General features: G+C 44.8%; 1 protein-coding gene across 41 annotated transcripts in view; it reads left to right on the top strand.

Annotated features, from left to right (window-relative positions):
* Nucleotides 1-18,810, top strand: part of clasp1a (cytoplasmic linker associated protein 1a) — a 414,750-nt gene that overhangs the window by 34,482 nt on the left and 361,458 nt on the right. The gene's annotated exons all lie outside the window — the stretch shown is intronic.

Below are 18,810 nucleotides of genomic sequence, written 5' to 3'. Positions count from 1 at the left end.
GGAAAAAATAACCAATCAGATTTCTCAGTTAATGTTTCAGTAGAAGCAGAAGTTAAGATGTAAACCGAAATAAAAACTGAGCAGTTCACAAAAGCATGGATGAAGTTGAGAATGAACATCCTGAGAGGGTGGGGTATCCAAAAGGGAATTGGATTACTATCTGAACAGATAGAATATACAAGGTTGCAAAGGAGTGGCATGAGGTAGAATGCTCCGAGCCAGTGCAGACTCAATAGGCTGAATGGCCTCCTGCGCTATAAAGATTCTGTGATGAGTACATGGGCTGTAACAAAGCTTGCATTTTGAGCTTGTAGAGATTTAATTGTTGATGCAAGTAATGCTTCAAGGGTTCATATGTAATACTATCAGCAGATGAAGAAGTGTGATAACTGGATAAACAAAATTGAGATTTGCAGATTTCAGCCTGGACTGAATTACAATGAGGCTAAATTTAAGTTCTTGAAGTAGGATCTTAATCTTGGGCAGCATGGTAGCACAAGTGGATAGCACTGTGGCTTCACAGCGCCAGGGTCCCAGGTTTGATTCCCCGCTGTGTCACTGTCTGTGCGGAGTCTGCACTTTCTCCCCGTGTCTGCGTGGGTTTCCTCCAGGTGCTCCGGTTTCCTCCCACAGTCCAAAGACATGCAGGTTAGGTTGATTGGCCATGCTAATTTGCCCTTAGTGTCCAAAAAGGTTAGGAGGGGTTATCGGGTTTCCGGGATAGGGTGGAAGCGAGCGCTTAAGTGGGTCGGTGCAGACTCGATGGGCCGAATGGCCTCCTTCTGCACTGTATGTTCTATGGAATACCCAGAGGATTTTAAAATCCTAATGCAGTGTTTAAACTTCATTGGTGATGTGAAAAAACTATTTTGAAGTATTTTTATTCCAATTTTAACATTCAAAATACCTAACATTACAAAGTAAAACCAATACAACCCCAAACCCCCCCATAGCCGTTAACGGTTACCAGCTCCTTGAAATGTAGTATAAGCAAACCCCAGCTCTTGTGGAACCCCTCACTCGCCCCACTCAAGAGAAAATTTCACATTTTCCAAGTACAAGAACAGCATTAATCCTGTAAATGGCCACACTGAGGTGCAGGGCGGAAAGCCTAACCTCCATCCCAACAGGACCCGCCTGCGAGCGATCAACGAGGCAAAGGCTAAAACATCTGCCCCGCTCCTATCTGCAACTCCGGCAAGTCCGACGTCCTGAATATGGCCCCCAGGGGACTGGGCTCTAAATCCACATGCAAGATCGCCGACATGGTGCTGAAGAACAGTCTCCAAAATTTCTCCAACAACCGGCCGATCTTCGACTTCGTCAGGTCTACCTTCAGCTGTAGCCTCGTTCACGAGGTTGAGGCATTCATCCCCTGCAACATCTCACACCACTGCCCCATCTCCAGTGCCATCCCCAGCTCTTCGTCCCACTTGGCCGTAACCTCTTCCAGAGTCGCCCTATCCCCCTCCAACCCAGTGTCACAACCCCGACCCCTTACAAGACCCTGCCTCTTTTCTCACCCACAAAGCTTCCATCTGCCTACTCCGACCCCGCACCTTCTCGGTGTTCGCCGCCCAATAATAGTGCCCGATAATAGTGTAACGGGTTCGGACAGCCCCCCGACTGTCCCCCTCTCCGAAGCGCTATCCTCCTAATCCTTGCCACCTTCCCATCCCACACAATGGATGAAACCAATCTATCCACCTAAAAAAAACGATTGCCCCCGTCAAAAACTATTGAAAATATTTTATATTGTGGGTTTGAACATTTGGTAAGAATTTTAAATATTTCAGCATTTTTCAGTGCATTGCAATCACAGATTTTACAGATTTTGCTGAATCACAGTACAGCAGGTGAAAGGTACAATTGCTTGGTCGAATAAACATTAGATTATCTGCTCTAGGGCGTACCTGGTTAAAATGGTGCTTGGGTTTGTATATTCTTTAAGCAATTTGCCAATTTATTTTGCTGTGAGCAACTGACTCCAATCTTTTCTATTTGTCTTATCTAATTGAAGTTCAGTTTCATTCCTGCACCTCTCAATTATTATACACATTTGTTATCTATGTCCTGTCTTTTCGGCCCATGCCTCACTAAGTGGTGCATTTGACTTTATGAACATTTTATTGTGAGGAATTGTAACTCTCCTGAATACCATGGTGCTGCATGATGCACCATTTTCTTGCTTTGGAATGGACTACAAATATTTTCTCATTGTTCAGTGCTCAGTGGGCTAGACAGCTGGTTTGTGATGCAAAACAAGGCCAGCTGAGAATTCTGAATTCTCCCTCCGTGTATCCGAACAGGCACCGGAATGTGGTGACTAGGGGCTTTTCACAGTAACTTCATTGCAGTGTTAATGTAAGCCTGACTTGTGACAATAAAAGATTATTATTATTATTATTATTATTATTATTATAAACAGAACCTGAATTGCCCTGCATTTAGATTCCAACTAAGACTAATTTGAACAAGCTATTTTTCAATATCAAATTTTAAATTGTTTTGGGGGAAGAAACACAATTTTTGTTGTAGGTTTTTAATTTACTGTCCTGTAAGTATTGCAACATTGATTGTAGCAGGTTACCAAAGAAAAGCCAAGCAGCGTGCCTTAATGACTATCGACCAATGGCTCTGACCTCCATCATTATGAAGTGCTTCGAAAGGTTAGTCATGGCACAAATCAACTCCAGCCTCCCGGATTGCCTTGATCCACTACAGTTCGCCTACCGCTGCAACAGGGCCACAGCAGATGCCATCTCCCTGGCCCTGCACTCAATCCTAGAACACCTAGATAACAAAGACACCTATGGCAGACTCCTATTTATTGACTGCAGCTCAGCCTTCAACACCATTATTCCTACGAAACCCATCTCCAAACTCTGTGGCCTGGGCCTCGTCTCCTCCCTCTGCGACTGGATCCTGAACTTCCTAACCCACAGGCCACAATCTGTGTGGATAGGCAACAGCACCTCCCTCCACGATCAAACTTAGTCCCCTGCTATACTCCTTATACACCTATGACTGTGGCCAAATTCCCCTCCAACTCGAATTTCAAATTTGCTGATGCATTATAGTAGTGGGTCGGATCTCAAACATTAACGAGACAGAGTACAAGAATGAGATAGAGAATCTGGTGAACTGGCAATAATGACAACATTCTCTCCCTTAATGTCAGTAAAATGAAGGAGATTGTCATCGACTTCAGGAAGCATAGTGGAAAACACGCCCCGTCTACATCAATGGGAGCGAAGTAGAAAGGGTCGCGAGCGTACGTTTTTAGGTGTCCAGATCTCCCAACAACCTGTCCTGGTCCTCCCATGCTGACATTATAGTTAAGAAAGCCCACAAATGACTACTTTCTCAGAAGATTACGAAAATTTGGCATGTCCGCTACGACTCTCTCCAACTTTTACAGATGCACCATAGAAAGCATTTTTTCTGGTTATATCACAGCTTGATATGGATCCTGCCCTGTCCAAGACCGCAGGAAACTACAAAAGGTTGTGAATGTAGCCCAATCCATCACGCAAACCAGCCTCCCATCCATTGACTGTCTACAATTACCGCTGCCTCGGAAAGGCAACCAGCATAATTAAGGACCCACGCATCCCGGACATACTCTCTTCCGTCAGGAAAAAGATATAAAATTTTGAGGTCACGCACCAACCGACTCAAGAACAGCTTCTTCCCTGCTGCCATCAGACTTTTGAATGGACCTACCTTGCATTAATTTGATCTTTTCTCTACACCCTAGCTATGACTGTAACATTGCAGTCTCTCCTTCCTTCCCTATGTATGGTATGCGTTGTCTGCATAGTATGCAAGAAACAATACTTTTCACTGTATACTAATATATGTGACGATATTAAATCAAATCAAATACAATTCAAGGTAGCACAAGAACATGGGAATATAGCGTCATGAGGAATAGGAGTCTGAAGCAGTTGTGCAAGCTGGATTCTCGATTACTGAGTTGGCGACGCAGGCTGACAAAATGGTTTCTCGCATTAAATTCACGTTTTTGTATAGTCTTAAATGATCAAAACTGAGTTTGTCACTTGTAAGCAATTGCCTATAATAGGATATGCCGGGCCTTCTGTCTAGGCTTGAGGGGCAATCTTGAGTTGGAAGATGATGAATGGATTTGGTCGCATAGATTTCAAAAAGATGTTTCCATTTGTGGGTTGGACTAGAAATAGGGGCCACGGGTATAAGCTAACAAATCCAATTCATGACAAACTTCTTTTCTCAGTGGTGAGAATGTGGAGTAGTGGAGATGAATAGTAGAGATGTGTTTTCAGGGAAGCTAAGTAAGCACATGGGGAGAAAGGAATAGAAGGATAGATTGATGGGGTTTCATGAGCAGGATGGGAAGAATCTCGAATGGAGTATAAATACTACCACAGACTGTTGAGCTGAATGACCTCTTTCTGTGCTGTATTACTGTAGATTTGTCTTTATCCTACCTGCTATCTTGGTTGTGAAAACAGTCCGCATGCAAACATACGAAATAGGAGCAGAAGTAGGCCATTTGACCCCCTCAAGCCTCGTTCAACAAGATCATGGCTGATCTGTTTGTGTTTCAAGTTCTACATTGCTCGATAACCATTGATTCTCTTGCCCAACTAGGATCGATTTACCTTCTTTAAAAAAAATTGTGATCCTGCACCCAGAGAGTTCCAAAGTGTCTCATCCCTCAGAAAAGAATTCTCCTTCAATCTCTTTTGAAATTAAATTTTTTTCCCCCCCCAATTCCGGGGCAATTTTAGTGTGGCCAATCCACCCACCCTACCCGGCACATCTTTGGGTTGTGGGGGTGAGACCCACTCAGACATGGGGCGAATGTGCAAACTCCACACCAACAGTGACCCGGGGCTGGGATGGAACCCAGGTCCTCTGCGTCTTGAGGCTCCTTCAATCGCTGTCCTAAAATTTTAAAGCCGTGGCTTCTAATTCTGGACTCTCCACAAGAGGAAACATTCTTTCAATGTCTACCTCCTGAATACTGTTCTGGATCTTATATACTTCAATCGAGTCACTCCCTCACTCCAATGGAAACAAGTCCAGACTTTCTAATCTTTCCTCATAAGTTCATAAGCTCATTCCAAATATCAATCTAGTAAATTACCTCTGAACTGCCTCTAATGAATTTACATTCTTCCTTAAATAAGGAGACCACTACTGCACATGATATTTATTTGTGGGCAGCACTGTTGCTTCACAGCTCCAGGGTCCAAGGTTCTATTCCCGGCTTGGGTCACTGTCTGTGTGGAGTCTGCACGTTCTCCTTGTGTCTGTGTGGCTTTCCTCCAGGTGCTCTGGTTTCCTTCCACAAGTCCCGAAAGACGTACTTGTTAGGTGAATTGGACATTCTGAGGCAGCACGGTAGCATTGTGGATAGCACAATTGCTTCACAGCTCCAGGGTCCCAGTTTCGATTCCCGGTTTGGGTCACTGTCTGTGCGGAGTCTGCACATCCTCCCCGTGTGTGCGTGGGTTTCCTCCGGGTGCTCCGGTTTCCTCCCACAGTCCAAAGATGTGCAGGTTAGGTGGATTGGCCATGCTAAATTGCCCTTAGTGTTAGGTGGGGTTACTGGGTTATGGGGATAGGGTAGAGGTGTTGACCTTGGGTAGGGTGCTCTTTCCAAGAGCCGGTGCAGACTTGATGGGCCGAATGGCCTCCTTCACTGTAAATTCTATGTAAATTCTCCCTCTGAGTGCCCAAACAGGCGCCGGAATGTGGCGACTAGGGGATTTTCACAGTAACTTCATTGCAGTGTTAATGTAAGCCTACTTGTGACACTAAAGATTATTATTATATTCGAACAAGGCAATTTTAACCAAATTCCAAGGTGGCATGAGAGAAGTTTCTACAAGGATATGACTAAATTAATCACTCGACTAGTCTCCACAGTCCCAGAGTATTATTGGCAGCTCTTCCCTTTGTAATTTAACCCAAAGTTCACCAGACCTCCGACGAGGGGCAGGGTTGAGAAGGCAGGGCCTTCATAAGTAATCTGAACCCTATTGGCATCGTTCACACTATTGGTGTCGTTCCGCATCACAAACCAGTCTCCCAGCCAATTGTGCTAACCAACCCTCGCCCCTAGACTAGCTACTGGTTTCCTTCCATTCCATGTTGTCGTATTTGAGTATTTAAAATTTTTTAGCTGACATTCGCATTCTTATCTTGAGTATTCTTTGTAAGTATTGCGCGAACCTGGTGGACAAATGACTGCGAGTCGACTTTGTTTTAAATCAATAGATTTTATTCACACACCACACACACACACACACACAGTGTTAGCATCAATCAATCACACTTATCAGTTTAAGTTATACTGCAGAATGCTAAAGTACAATGCCAAACCTTGACTTAACTTTTGAGTGACTGACAAGTATCCAAACAGATATTGGCCTTTATCCGTGATCTGGTTTCTGTCGTCCTCGATGTTTGGTCCTTGGTCTGGTCTGATACTCTGGCTCGGGTCTTCCTTCTACTGGAGGTGTGATGGTCCTCCTCGTGGTGGCCGGTGAAGATCACCGTTGTGTTCCCGTTGCTGCTGCAAAGAGAGATTATAAGACGGTTCGGCACCTTTTAACCTTCTTGGACTTTGTGCCCTTTTGGGTGGACTTTGGGTCATTGCCAATCGGTTGAGCAGGGCTCGATCACCCTGACCGATCAAGTCCAATCAGGGGCGGCTACATCAATTTTGAGCTGGGTCCTCAACAGCCGTGCCTGCAGGTGTTGGGGGCATGTAGGCTTTCCAGATAAGGAGCTTAGGTGCCCTTGTGTCTGGTAAACAAGTGTGATTGACAGGATAGTTCTGTTGTTCCTGGGATGGCCTTTTTCCTGTGTATTGCAATATCTAGGCTGCAGGTTGCTCATCAATGTTTATTTAAACTGCAGCCTGTTTGTCCTTATACTTGGTCAATTCTCTCCGCATCCTTTGTAGGACACCATTTTAAGTGGTTGTTCGGCCACACTAGGTACAGAATTACTTTTAGCTATGCTTGTATTCTAAATGTGTTTTAACTTATCTGTATAGCAAAAAGCAACCATTACTAACATGCAGTGTAAGTATTTGTCTATCTGTAATTTTCTTGCAAAGCAAAATATTAATTGGAACCTGTCAAAGAGATGGGGAATGACACCTGAAATTTTATCCAGCCCTGCCAAGTCACCCATCCGAGTGGTGAGTTTTGGCAATGGCATTGTATTTGCAGGATTTTATTTTTTGGCAGATGGTATGGCCTAATATGGGACGAGTTCCAGAAGCCGAAAATTACCCGCACTAGTCTTGGTTCATCTGTGTTATCTTGGTGAAATGTGTGCAAGGCCAATTGTTTTGAATATTTTTCATGTTTTACCAATTTCCGTCATCTTGTTTAGGGTCAGTTTACCTAGTCGCCCTTCAGCTGGAAAATATTGCACAAAGGTAAAGAGGAGAGGAACGGGAAGCATACTATGCTGGTCCAATTTAGTATTTTCTCCAAAAAATCAAGTACATCTTGAGCTGTTCTGCTCGATATGCTTGCTAAGAATGCGAGGTTAACTGAATTATTATCTATTATATATTGGTGGTATTGTCACAGTTTCATGCTATGTTACAAGCTCTGGTATGCTGAGAATTTGGCAGCAGACTATATGCCGAGAATATGACAGCAGAGTGAAAATAATATATGCCTGATACAGCAGCCTTTTAATTTTTTTTTTATTGCATCAGATGAGAGCATCACTGGGCCAGCATTTCTTGCCCATCTCTCATTATCCTCTAAGGTGGTAAAGGTGACACTGAGCTGTCGTCTTGAATCGTTGCAATCCATGATTTTGAACCAGCAACTGTGAAGGAGCAGCAATATATTTCAGCAGCATGGTAACACAGTGGTTGTTTCAGAGCGCCATGGGCCCAGGTTCGATTTCTGGTTTGGGTCACTGTCTGTGTGGAGCCTGCACGTTCTCCCTGTGTCTGTGAAGTCTTCCTCTGGGTGCTCCAGTTTCCTCCCACAAGTCCCGAAAGATGTGCTGTTAGGTGAATTGGATATTCTGAATTCTCCCTCTGTGTACTTGATCAGGCGCCAGAATGTGGCGACTGGGGGATTTTCACAGTAACTTCATTGCAGTGTTAATGTAAGCCTACTTGTGACAATAAAGGTTATTATTATTATTTCCAAGTTAGGTTGGTGTATGACTTGAAGGGAAACTTGCAAGTGGTGGTGTCCCATGCATCCACTGCCTTTCTGGTGGTAGAATTGCTGTTGTGCATTTTTTGTAGATGGTGCACATTTTTGCCACTGCGCCAGTGGTGAACAGTGGCTGTTTAAGGTGGTGGATGAGGTGCTGACCAACTATCCACTCCATTGTGTTGACCTTCTTGGGTGTTGTTGGAGCTGCACTTATCAAAGAAAGTATTTCATTATATTTCTGGCTTATGCTTTGTAGATGTTGGACAGTTTTGGGGTGTAGGGAGATGAGTTACATACTGCACAATTCCCAGCCTTTAACTTGCTCTTCGAGCCACTGAATTATATGGTCCAGCTAAATTTCTGGTCAATGGTAATCCTTCAGGATGAAGATGGTGGGGCTTTCAGTGATGGTAATGTCATTGAACGTCGAGGGGCGATAGTTTGATTCAGAAATGGTCATTGCCTGACACTCGTTACTGGCCACTTATCAGCCCCAGTCTGAATATTGTCTTGGACTACTTCGGTATCTGAGGAGTCCTGAATGGTATGGAACATTGCAGTTATCAGCAAACATCTCTACTTCTGACCTGCATCATTACTTCTGACCTGAGGGGGGGTCATTGAAGTAGCTGAAGGTGGTTGGGTCTAGGACCCTACCCTGAGGAACTCTTGCAGTGATGTCCTGTCTAGACAGATTTTTAATTGGTAAAGGAATCGAGGGGTATGGGATAAGGTGAGAAAGTGGAATTGAAGATTATCATGTTGACAATATTAATTTCTTTACCCGTCAGTCTGGCCTCAATAAAACTTTAGATGGATTTGTAGGTATAGTATTGCCAGGGGCTGGTTTAGCTCACACTGCTAAATCGCTGGCTTTTAAAGCAGACCAAGGCAGGTCAGCAGCACGGTTCAATTCCTGTACCAGCCTCCCCGAACAGGTGCCGGAATGTGGCGACTAGGGACTTTTCACAGTACTTCATTGAAGCCTACTTGTGACAAGCGATTTTCATTTTTCATTTTCATTTATTTTTAACCAACTTGCAAGTCTGACTCGCTTCATAATGAGCCTCAGAACACACAAACTGTCTTCTGAAACCCTGGGAACCGAGTGAGGTTGGAGACAAAGAGATCTCTGCAAATACATTCAAATGGCATCAGGTTTCACATACAAGATTCCCATAGATCATCCTATACCCCTCCTGACCTGGCCATATATCCTGATTGGCTCACTTCTCATTCCTTAACCCTGGGCCTCTTGTTACCCAGCATCCTTTTCCCATCCTCCACCAGACCCCCCCCCCCCCCTTTCCTTGCCATGCTTTCTGAAATCCTTTGTCTGTGAACTCACTACTATTAGACTGATCACACCCACATTACTGTAACTAATACTTGAACTAACTATTTTATATCACATTCGTTTGTTCAATTCCTCATTTCCCTCCTTTTATCATTTCATGATAATCTATCTGTCCAACCCGTAGCTATGGCCCCTCATCTAAGAAGATTTGTCGCTGCATTTCCAATTCCTGTTGCAGCACTCGTCATCCGCTGTACCCTCGTGGATCCTAACAGCCAAGATTCTAGGGGTGTCTTATCTGTTCCAGTGCACCCTGCATTTTACCCATGACACATTTAAGGATGGCCAGGCCCACAAAGATGCAGCTGAGTGCCACTCCTAAACACATGGCCATATTTATCAACCAGTCCTTCCAACCTCCGAATCCCCAGTTACCCCAAGTGCCAGGATCCTGCATACCGTTCAGGTGATCCCGTATGCGATCCATAAATTTAGTGATGTTAGCGGTTAGGTCTTGAACTCCCATGATACACTTGCCCTGCACTATGGTGCATACCCCACCCTCACGGGCCAGAAGATAGTCAAGAGCATACCGGTTCTGCATTGCAAACAACCGCAGCTGAGACAATTCCTTGGTTATTCCCCCGAGGGCTCCCAAGGTTTCATTTCCCAAGATGGTAAGGCCACAAATAAAATAATTCCTATCGCTGACAGCCAAGGAACCCCCCACACCTCCCAGTGTCAAGACTCTCCGAATTCCCCATCCGGTGAGTGGCCCCGGTTGGATGTGAGAGAGGTTTTTTCCAGTTCTTGCAGAGTTCGGCTGAGACTGCCCGGCGTGCCAACTGATTGTGCAGCATCCACGCCGAGGGTCAGGGGACTGTGGTAGGGACTAGAGTCCCGATAGCAATTTGGCGGGGAAATGGGGGTGACAAAACATTGGTCACTGTGCCATTAAAAAAAGTAGTATCCTTGCTCCGTGTACAGGCTAGCATCACAATCAGTATATCGGTTGAGTAGGGATTCCCCAGTAGCCCAGTTTCTCCAGCTTTGGAACGCCCATTCGGGCCTCCTAGCAATGCGGAAAGCCCTCGTCCCAACAGTGATATGAGAGCCATTTGCCCAGCCACAAAGGAGCTGGAGGCCGGTGTTCAATGGAACGCAGGTGGTGTTGTAACAGACGCAGTGGCCGGATACCTGAGTGATATGACACCTCTTGTCCGTTCAGGTGGGGAACAGATGTGTTCTATTCGTTTCCACCTCTACCAGCAAACAGCCATACCCGTCACTGCTGAAACAATTCTCGTACGACCGGGAGTCTCTATTGGGAGTGAAGTGGCTAGGTATGTACGCCCTCCACTGTTGCAGCCTATCATACTGTGAGTGGGAATTATCCCGAGGAAGGGGAAGGCAAATAGCCGGTGGTGCTGAACCCGGATCGTAAGGAAGAGTGACTTGCTTGGGCGGTGACTCGGAACGCTGACAATGAACCACCTTTTGGGGAGTGCCCCAAAGCGGTGAAACAGAAAATAACCTAGACACCGATGCGGGGTTCGGGTAGCAGACAACCCGTCCGTGGCCATACAAGCGGTGGTAAATCTGGTAGAAGATTATCATAGAATTTACAGTGCAGAAGGAGGCCATTCGGCCCATCGAGTCTGCACTGGCTCTTTGAAGGAGCACCCTACTCAAGGTCAACACCTCCACCCTATCCCCATAACCCAGTAACCCCACCCAATACTAAGGGCAATTTTGGACACTAAGGGCAATTTATCATGGCCAATCCACCTAACCTGCACATCTTAGGACTGTGGGAGGAAACCGGAGCACCCGGAGAAAACCCATGCGCGCACTGGGAGGATGTGCAGACTCCACACAGACAGTGACCCAAGCCGGAATCAAACTTGGGACCCTGGAGCTGTGAAGCAATTGTGCTATCCACAATGCTACCATGCTGCTACTACCCAGGTTTCCCTCATTCTGGGTCCTAAATGAATTAAGTATATCGCCTGATAACCCACGCTCCTAGTTGTACTCCCCTTCTCACACGCTCCATCCTCTAGTCCCCCTCTCTCACTCTCTCACAACCTCTTCCTACCCTCTCCGCACGGTCTGACTTTACCTTTGTGGCACCAATCTTAACACATCCAAAATCAAATTTACATGCACTTCAAAAACAAGGCAATGTCCATGCAATGTTCCCTTCCCATCGCCGGGACTGGTGCAATTGCTTCATGAGTCCTGCATTGTCCGTTAATCTGATGACCTTCCACGAGTCAAAACCCTGTCCTCTTGTATGGGGGCAGCGAAGAACGTCACCTCGGCATAAGTGAAATGTCCATGTAGTTTGGTTGGGGTTACAGATGTAGATGATATTTCCCTTTTCCCTTTCCGCCGCCGATGTCACTCCAAGCGAGGCGAGGTCGAAGATTACACAGGCGGTGCGTAGCCACCCCATCATGCTTCACACCTGTAAAACAGCACTGGGGAAGGGAGGCAGGTTAATATGTCCAAGAAAATGAGGCCCGTTATCAGATCTAAACTGAGCTGGTATGCCGTACCAGGGAATGATTTCCCACCTCAGAACTTTAACCACAGTAGCAGCTTTATTATCGGTCGTCGGATACACCTCAACCCATCTGCTGAACACATCCACAATAACCAAAACATATTTATAACATTGACAACATTGACACCTTTCCAACTCAATGTAATCCATTGGAGCGTCTCAAAGGGACCACTGGGCAACGGGGTTTGCCTCATACCACAAGGGATACCTTTGCCGGTGTTATATTGCTGACAAATCAAACACTGATTACTGATACTCTGGGCCAGCCCCTGCATTTTAGGGTGCCACCAAGTGTCCAGCAACAAATCACTAGTCCCCCGAGCCCCACAATGAGTTGCAAAGTGTACACATTCGATGACCCATAGAGCCAGTACTTCAGACATACAAGTCAGATGTGCTGGCTTGGTCCATAAAGAAGAAACAGAATCATATGTACAACCTAACCGTTTCCACATTTGTTTATCACTTTCGGGAGCGTCCTCCTGTAACCTTATGACGTCCTGGATGGTTGGCATTGGCTTGTCAGAGGCAGACCTATTTATTGCAGAACGTTTAGTCTGACCTAACATTTTAGGCACCATCACTTGCTGAATTTGCGCGGCTGTCCGCGCTGCACAATCTGCTTGTTCATTACCAACGTCAACTAGGGTCTCACCATTTGTATGGGCAGCGCATTTAATGACGGAAATCTGCACGGGCATAAGGAGGGCCTGCAGTAAGTCATTAACTAAACCCGGTGGGATATTTCCGTGCCGGCCGAGGTAAGGAATCCCCTATTCTTTCAGAGCTGTGGGTTGGCTGAAGTCGACTGTTAATCGTTTCAGGGACCTCAAAATATTTTATGTAAGTGCCGCCTGGCATGACTTGATGTGCGTACTCTGTTGGATCTGAATGATCCACTACCCTCCTTACCATAGGCCCCAGATCCTTGGCATGGTACTGGTCATGGACCTGACGTGTAATATGAGGGCCTACAGAAGCTGACTGTGGCCATAAATGTGGTGGTATTGTAACAAAATCGGCTGTACCATCTTTTCCCGTGACTGGCTGTCACCTTGATTGGCCATTTGGTCCCAATTAATGGCCGGTATTTGTCCTCCAACTCCCTGTTTTGTCCGGTTCTGTCATAAGCCAGGGTATCGTGGTGCAGTGAATGTTCAATGTCTAACATCCACCACTGGGGTGTAATAGAAATATAGCACTGTTGTCTTATCCTCCATGATTGAACCGTTACCCCTTCGTCTCCGCACTCTAGCTGTAGCTGGAAGATACACAGTAAATCTTGGGTCAACAAGTTACAGTCCAATCCCCAGTAGTTACCACAAACTGATGATCTGTAGACTTATTCTCATAAGTGACTGTCACAGGTTCTGAAATAGGATACTCACACACCTGTCCTTGGAACCCCGACAAATACTGGATGTGGTCGGATAGTGGTAGTCGAAGTTCTGATTGTAGCGAAGACATGGCTGCTCCAGTGTCGATTACAAATGGATAATGTTGATCTCTTGTCTGCAGAGAGATAATAGGCTCCCTGTCCGATTGGAGAGTCCTTATGACTAAATTAGCTAGTCAATCTTGTGTTGGGAAAGGGTTTGCCTGGGAGAAGTCGGTGTACCTCGCCTGTCCTCCCCTTGGTGGGTACCCCCTCTTTTTGGGTCGGGTAGTCTCCTGCTGCCCGTCTTTTAAAGGGGCATTCCTGATGCCAGTGATCTGTACGGCCACAATTAAAACATGCATTGTTCCCTCTATATTTGCCGCTGGTTGGGGTCTCAGAACATCCTTTTTAATTACATACTCAATCTTAATCTTTGTAACTGAGCCTCCTGCCTGGCCTACACCCGCCTTCCAATAAAATCTGACTGCCCGGGCCATCTGGGAAGGGGCGTTCTCTGTCCAATTCATGTTATTTCATTTCACGGCAGTAGCTACGGAAGGTGATAGGCAATGCATTAACATAGCACAATATTGAGGGGAATTCTGACCATTTTGGTACAGCAAGTCGCCTGACTGCCCACGGTAGATTTCATTAAAACGTTCCAGAAATTCCTCTGGCTCTTCAGTCTTTTTAGGTTTGAGGTCTAAGATAGCAGAGATGTTTATGGGCTTTTGAAATATGGCATTCAACGCATTCAGGATTTGTGTCCGTCTATCATTGACCAAGGCATGGGCTTGTTGAAGTATGGCGTGGCTAGCATAATTCAAGTGGTTGAGGTAACTGCGGTGCTCTGCTGGGGTTAAAAGCTGCTGGACTAGGGCTCAGAGGTCCCTTGAATCAGCTTGATAAACTGAGATGGTAGTTCTCAGATAGTTCACGAAAGCAGCAGGAGATTTCATCCTGTCTGGGATTGCAGCCAGAATAGCCATCATCTCACTGGGACTCCATGGGAAATAAATGTCTATCGTGGGCTGGGCTGCTGCTGTTGCAGCATCAGGGTTAGGTATTTTCCTAATCGGCAACTGTCTCAGAGTCTCACTAGGGGGTGCTTTAGCAGATTCCTCTGGCTCTTCAAAGACTTTGACGTCCTTCCCTTCCACTAGGGGGAGCTCCAGCACCTCAGAACCATTCCCATCCTCTGTCTTTGTTCTCATACTTTTCTGTCCTATAATGTCGGTCTTAAGGAATCTAGGTGGTATGCGTAATTGTTTCTGGATAGGATCAGGCCCCTCTCCCTTTGTCCGAGACCGGGTCCTTGGCTAACTGGGCTTGTGGAACAGAGCTCCCCATCTCTAACAGAAGGTGAAGGTGCTGAAATAGGACCCAAGCTATCAACCGAAGGGGCTGGAGAGGCTGGCATGATTTGAATCTGGGGAGCAGTGACTGGATATAGATTATGATACCCTGGTGGTTCTGGAATTAGTGCAGATAATGCTACCGGTGCAGTCGGTCCAATTCTCTAGTTCATCCTCTGTCTCTGTCAATGCAAGGCCAGCCATTGAACTAGGTAGCCCGTTGTTTTTGTTTTTTTCCGAGTTCACCCTCTCTTTACTTGCGTGTTTTTTTGAATTTACACTCCTTTTTCAGATCTCCAGAGTTTTCTGGTTCCCCCCCTTCACTAATTGGAATCCCCATTTTAAGGGCATTTTCTTGCCAATTTAATAACATGATCTTATCCCTCTCCTCTTGACAATATTGTCTCCATAATCCAATTAACTCTTTAGCTTTCATACTTCGGCTCTTTTAAAAAAAATATTTATTTGCCTATTTATAACCAATGGCAATTTCTGCTACTTGGCAAAGTTATTTAAAAGGTTTTAACAGTGTTTTAAAACTTAAATGTTTGAAAATTCTAATTGAATTATTGCAAACTGCAAGCTTAGCTCTGATCTCGGCTCAGAACTGAATTTACAATTTGCTTAACATAAACTTGTATAACTTTTACAACTTAATTAATTCTTTATCTTAACAATTTTTCTTTTAACAAGTTTTTCTTACATTCACAAAAATGTTGGCTGCTATCAATGAGGGAGCAGTTAGCTGCGGTGATTTATACCGGAGCAAAGTCAACTGTCATCTCCAGATTTACACTTTTAAAAATGATGTCAGTGAGTTTCTTTAAGTTTCTATTAATTCACAAATAAAATGAAATAAACATTATTTCAAGTAATTCAAATTGAAGATTCTGGCAATTTCAATCAATTACTTGCTAAAATAATTAACTTTTACCAAAGAGTTGGAGAAACCCACTGGTTTCCTTTAATTAATTCAAAACATAAACTTTGCTGGAGTTTCACTGACTCGAAAGAAAGGTATCCGATTACACCACAGGCTGCTGCTGTTATCTCAAGGCCGTGTGAGAAGCACTATCTGTAGTCTTTAACTTTGGCTGCTGTTAACCCTTTGAGTGACTTCTGCTTTAACTAACATGCAGCATCCAGTTCTATGAATGTTCTTTGTTTTGAAATTTATCCAAGCAATTCCCCATAATCTCTAACTAGTCCTCAAGACTGCGTTTCTCGCCACTACAGTCCAAGGATACAATTTTAGCTTAATCAACGATGGTTTTAAAAACACTCTCGTGGAACTGAACCATCCTTCCGATGTCCCATTAGTTCATCAAAAACACTCGTAGAACTGAACCATCTTTCCGATGTCCCATCAGTTAATCAAAAACGCTCGTAAAACTGAACCATCTTTCCGATGTCCCATCAGTTCATCATAAACGCTCGTAAAACTGAACCACCTTTCCGATGTCCCATCAGTTTAATTTTCTAATCCCCAGACTGACCTTTGATTTCGTCGAGACGATCTTTCCGTACCAACCGCGAGTGACCAGACCAATCAGACCATGAGAAGAGGGGAAAACCAATGTGTGGTCATTTTCCAGCTACACATATTGTGGGCCCGTTTCCACTTTGCTTGTCCAACATCAGTCTAATTCTGATTTCGCAGCTGGCCGGAGACCGTCTGGAGAAATCCTGGGTTTTTGGCACCAAATGACAATATTAATTTCTTTACCCGTCAGTCTGGTCTCCATAAAACTCGAGATGGATTTGTAGGTATAGTATTATTTATTTTTAACCAACTTGCAAGTCTGACTCCCTTCATAATGAGCCTCAGGACACACAAACTGTCTTCTGAAACCCTAGGAACCGAGTGAGGTTGGAGACAAAGAGATCTCTGCAAATACATTCAAATGGCATCAGGTTTCACATACAAGATTCCCATAGATCATCCTATACCCCTCCTGACCTGGCCATATATCCTGATTGGCTCACTTCTCATTCCTTAACCCTGGGCCTCTTGTTACCCAGCATCCTTTTCCCATCCTCCACCAGACACCCCTCCCCTCTTCCTTGCCATACTTTCTGAAATCCTTTGTCTGTGAACTCACTACTATTAGACTGATCACATCCACATTACTGTGACTAATATTTGAACTAACTATTTTATATCACATTAGTTTGTACAATTTCTCAATGTCAGATCAGTCATGATTTCATTGAATGACGGAACAGACTCGGATGGACTAAATGGCCTACTTCTACTCCTATGTCTAATGTCTGAGATAATAACCTTTATTAGTGTCACAAGTAGGCTTACATTAACACTGCAATGAAGTTTCTATGAAAATCCTGATTAGCCTCCAGAAGCCCCAATCACCTTTCTTTATGCTAGTTATTACTACCAGTGAAGATTTTATTGCCCTAGATTTGTGAAACCACACTCCGTCAAATGCTGCCATGTTGTTCCCTTGTTTAAGAAAGGAAGCAGGGATAATCTAGCAAATTATAGGCCAGTGAGCATGACATCAGTGGTGGGGAACCTTTTGGAAAAAATTACTGAGGGACAGGATATAGGCACGTTTGGAGGAAAATGGGTGGTTTTGTACATGGAAGGTCATGTCTCATCAACTTGATTGAGTTTTTTGAAGAGGTGACAAAGAAAATTGATGAGGGACGGGCTGTGGATGTAGCTTATATGGACTTTAGTAAGGCTTTTGACAAGGTCCCAAATGACAGACTGGTACAAAAACTAAAATCACATGAGATTTGGGGTGGGCTGGCTAGATGGATACAGAACTGGCTTGGTTATAGAAGACAGAGTAGCGGTGGAAGGATGTTTTTCAGAATGGAGATCTGTAGCTAGTGGTGTTCCGCAGGGACCAGGGCTGGGATCTGTATTGTTTGTAGTATATATAAATAATCGGGAGGAAAATGTGGGTGGTCTGATTGATAGGTTTGCGGATGGCATGAAGATTGGTGGAGTTGCCAATAGTGCTGAGGGTTGTCAGGATACAGCAGAATATCAAAAGATTGGAGACTTGCGCACAGAAATGGCAGATGGAGTTTAATCTGGACAAATGGGAGGTGATGCATTTTGGAGGATCAAATCTAGTTATGAATTATACTGTAAATGGCAGAACCCTTGGGAACATTAACATGCAGAGGGATCTAGGGGTTCATGTCAACAGTTCCCTAAAAGTGGCAACACAGGTGACCAAGGCGATTAAGAAGGCATATGGCATGTTTGCCTTAATCAGCTGGGGCTTGAGTACAGGAATTGGGAAATCCTGTTACAGCAATATAAAACCTTGGTTAGGCCGCATTTGGAGCATTGCATGCAGTTCTGGTCACCACATTATCAGAAGGGCGTGGAAGCTTTGGAGAAAGTGCAAAGAAGGTTCACCAGTATGTTGCTTGGTCTCGAGGGTGTTGGCTACAAGGAGAGGTTGAATAAACTAGGATTATTTTCACTGGAAAGACAGGCCGAGGGGAGACCTGATTTATGAGCGGCATAGACAGGCTGGATAGTCAGAGGCTTTTTCCAAGGGTGGAAATGTCAATTCCATCGGGCACAGGTTCAAGGTGAGAGGAGGAAAGTTTAAGGGAGATGTGTGGGGTAGGTTTTTCATGCAGAGAGTGGTGGGTGCCTGAAAAGTGCTTCCAGAGGATGTGGTGGAATCAGGCGCATTAACAACATTTAAAAGGCATCTGGATGGATACATGAATAGGGAGGAAATAGAGGGATACGGACCAAGTAAGGGCAAAGGTTTTTTTTAAGTTGGGACATTGGCTTGGAAGGCCGAAGGGTCTCTGTTCATGTGCTGTACTTTTCTTTGATGTCAAGGGCAATCACTCTCTCCCCACCTCACCTCTTGTATTCAACTTTTGTGCCCATGTTTCAACTAAAACTCAAATTAAGTCAGAAGCTTAGTGGCCATGGCAGAATCCATACTGAACATTAGTGAGCATGTTAATGATGAGTAACTGCTGTGAGATAGCAATATCAATGACACTTCCATCACTTT

The sequence above is a fragment of the Scyliorhinus torazame genome, chromosome 2 (genome assembly GCF_047496885.1).
Source record: "Scyliorhinus torazame isolate Kashiwa2021f chromosome 2, sScyTor2.1, whole genome shotgun sequence".
Taxonomy (NCBI): domain Eukaryota; kingdom Metazoa; phylum Chordata; class Chondrichthyes; order Carcharhiniformes; family Scyliorhinidae; genus Scyliorhinus; species Scyliorhinus torazame.
Note: the sequence above shows the minus strand (reverse complement) of the source record. Positions and strands in the feature narration are given on the sequence as shown.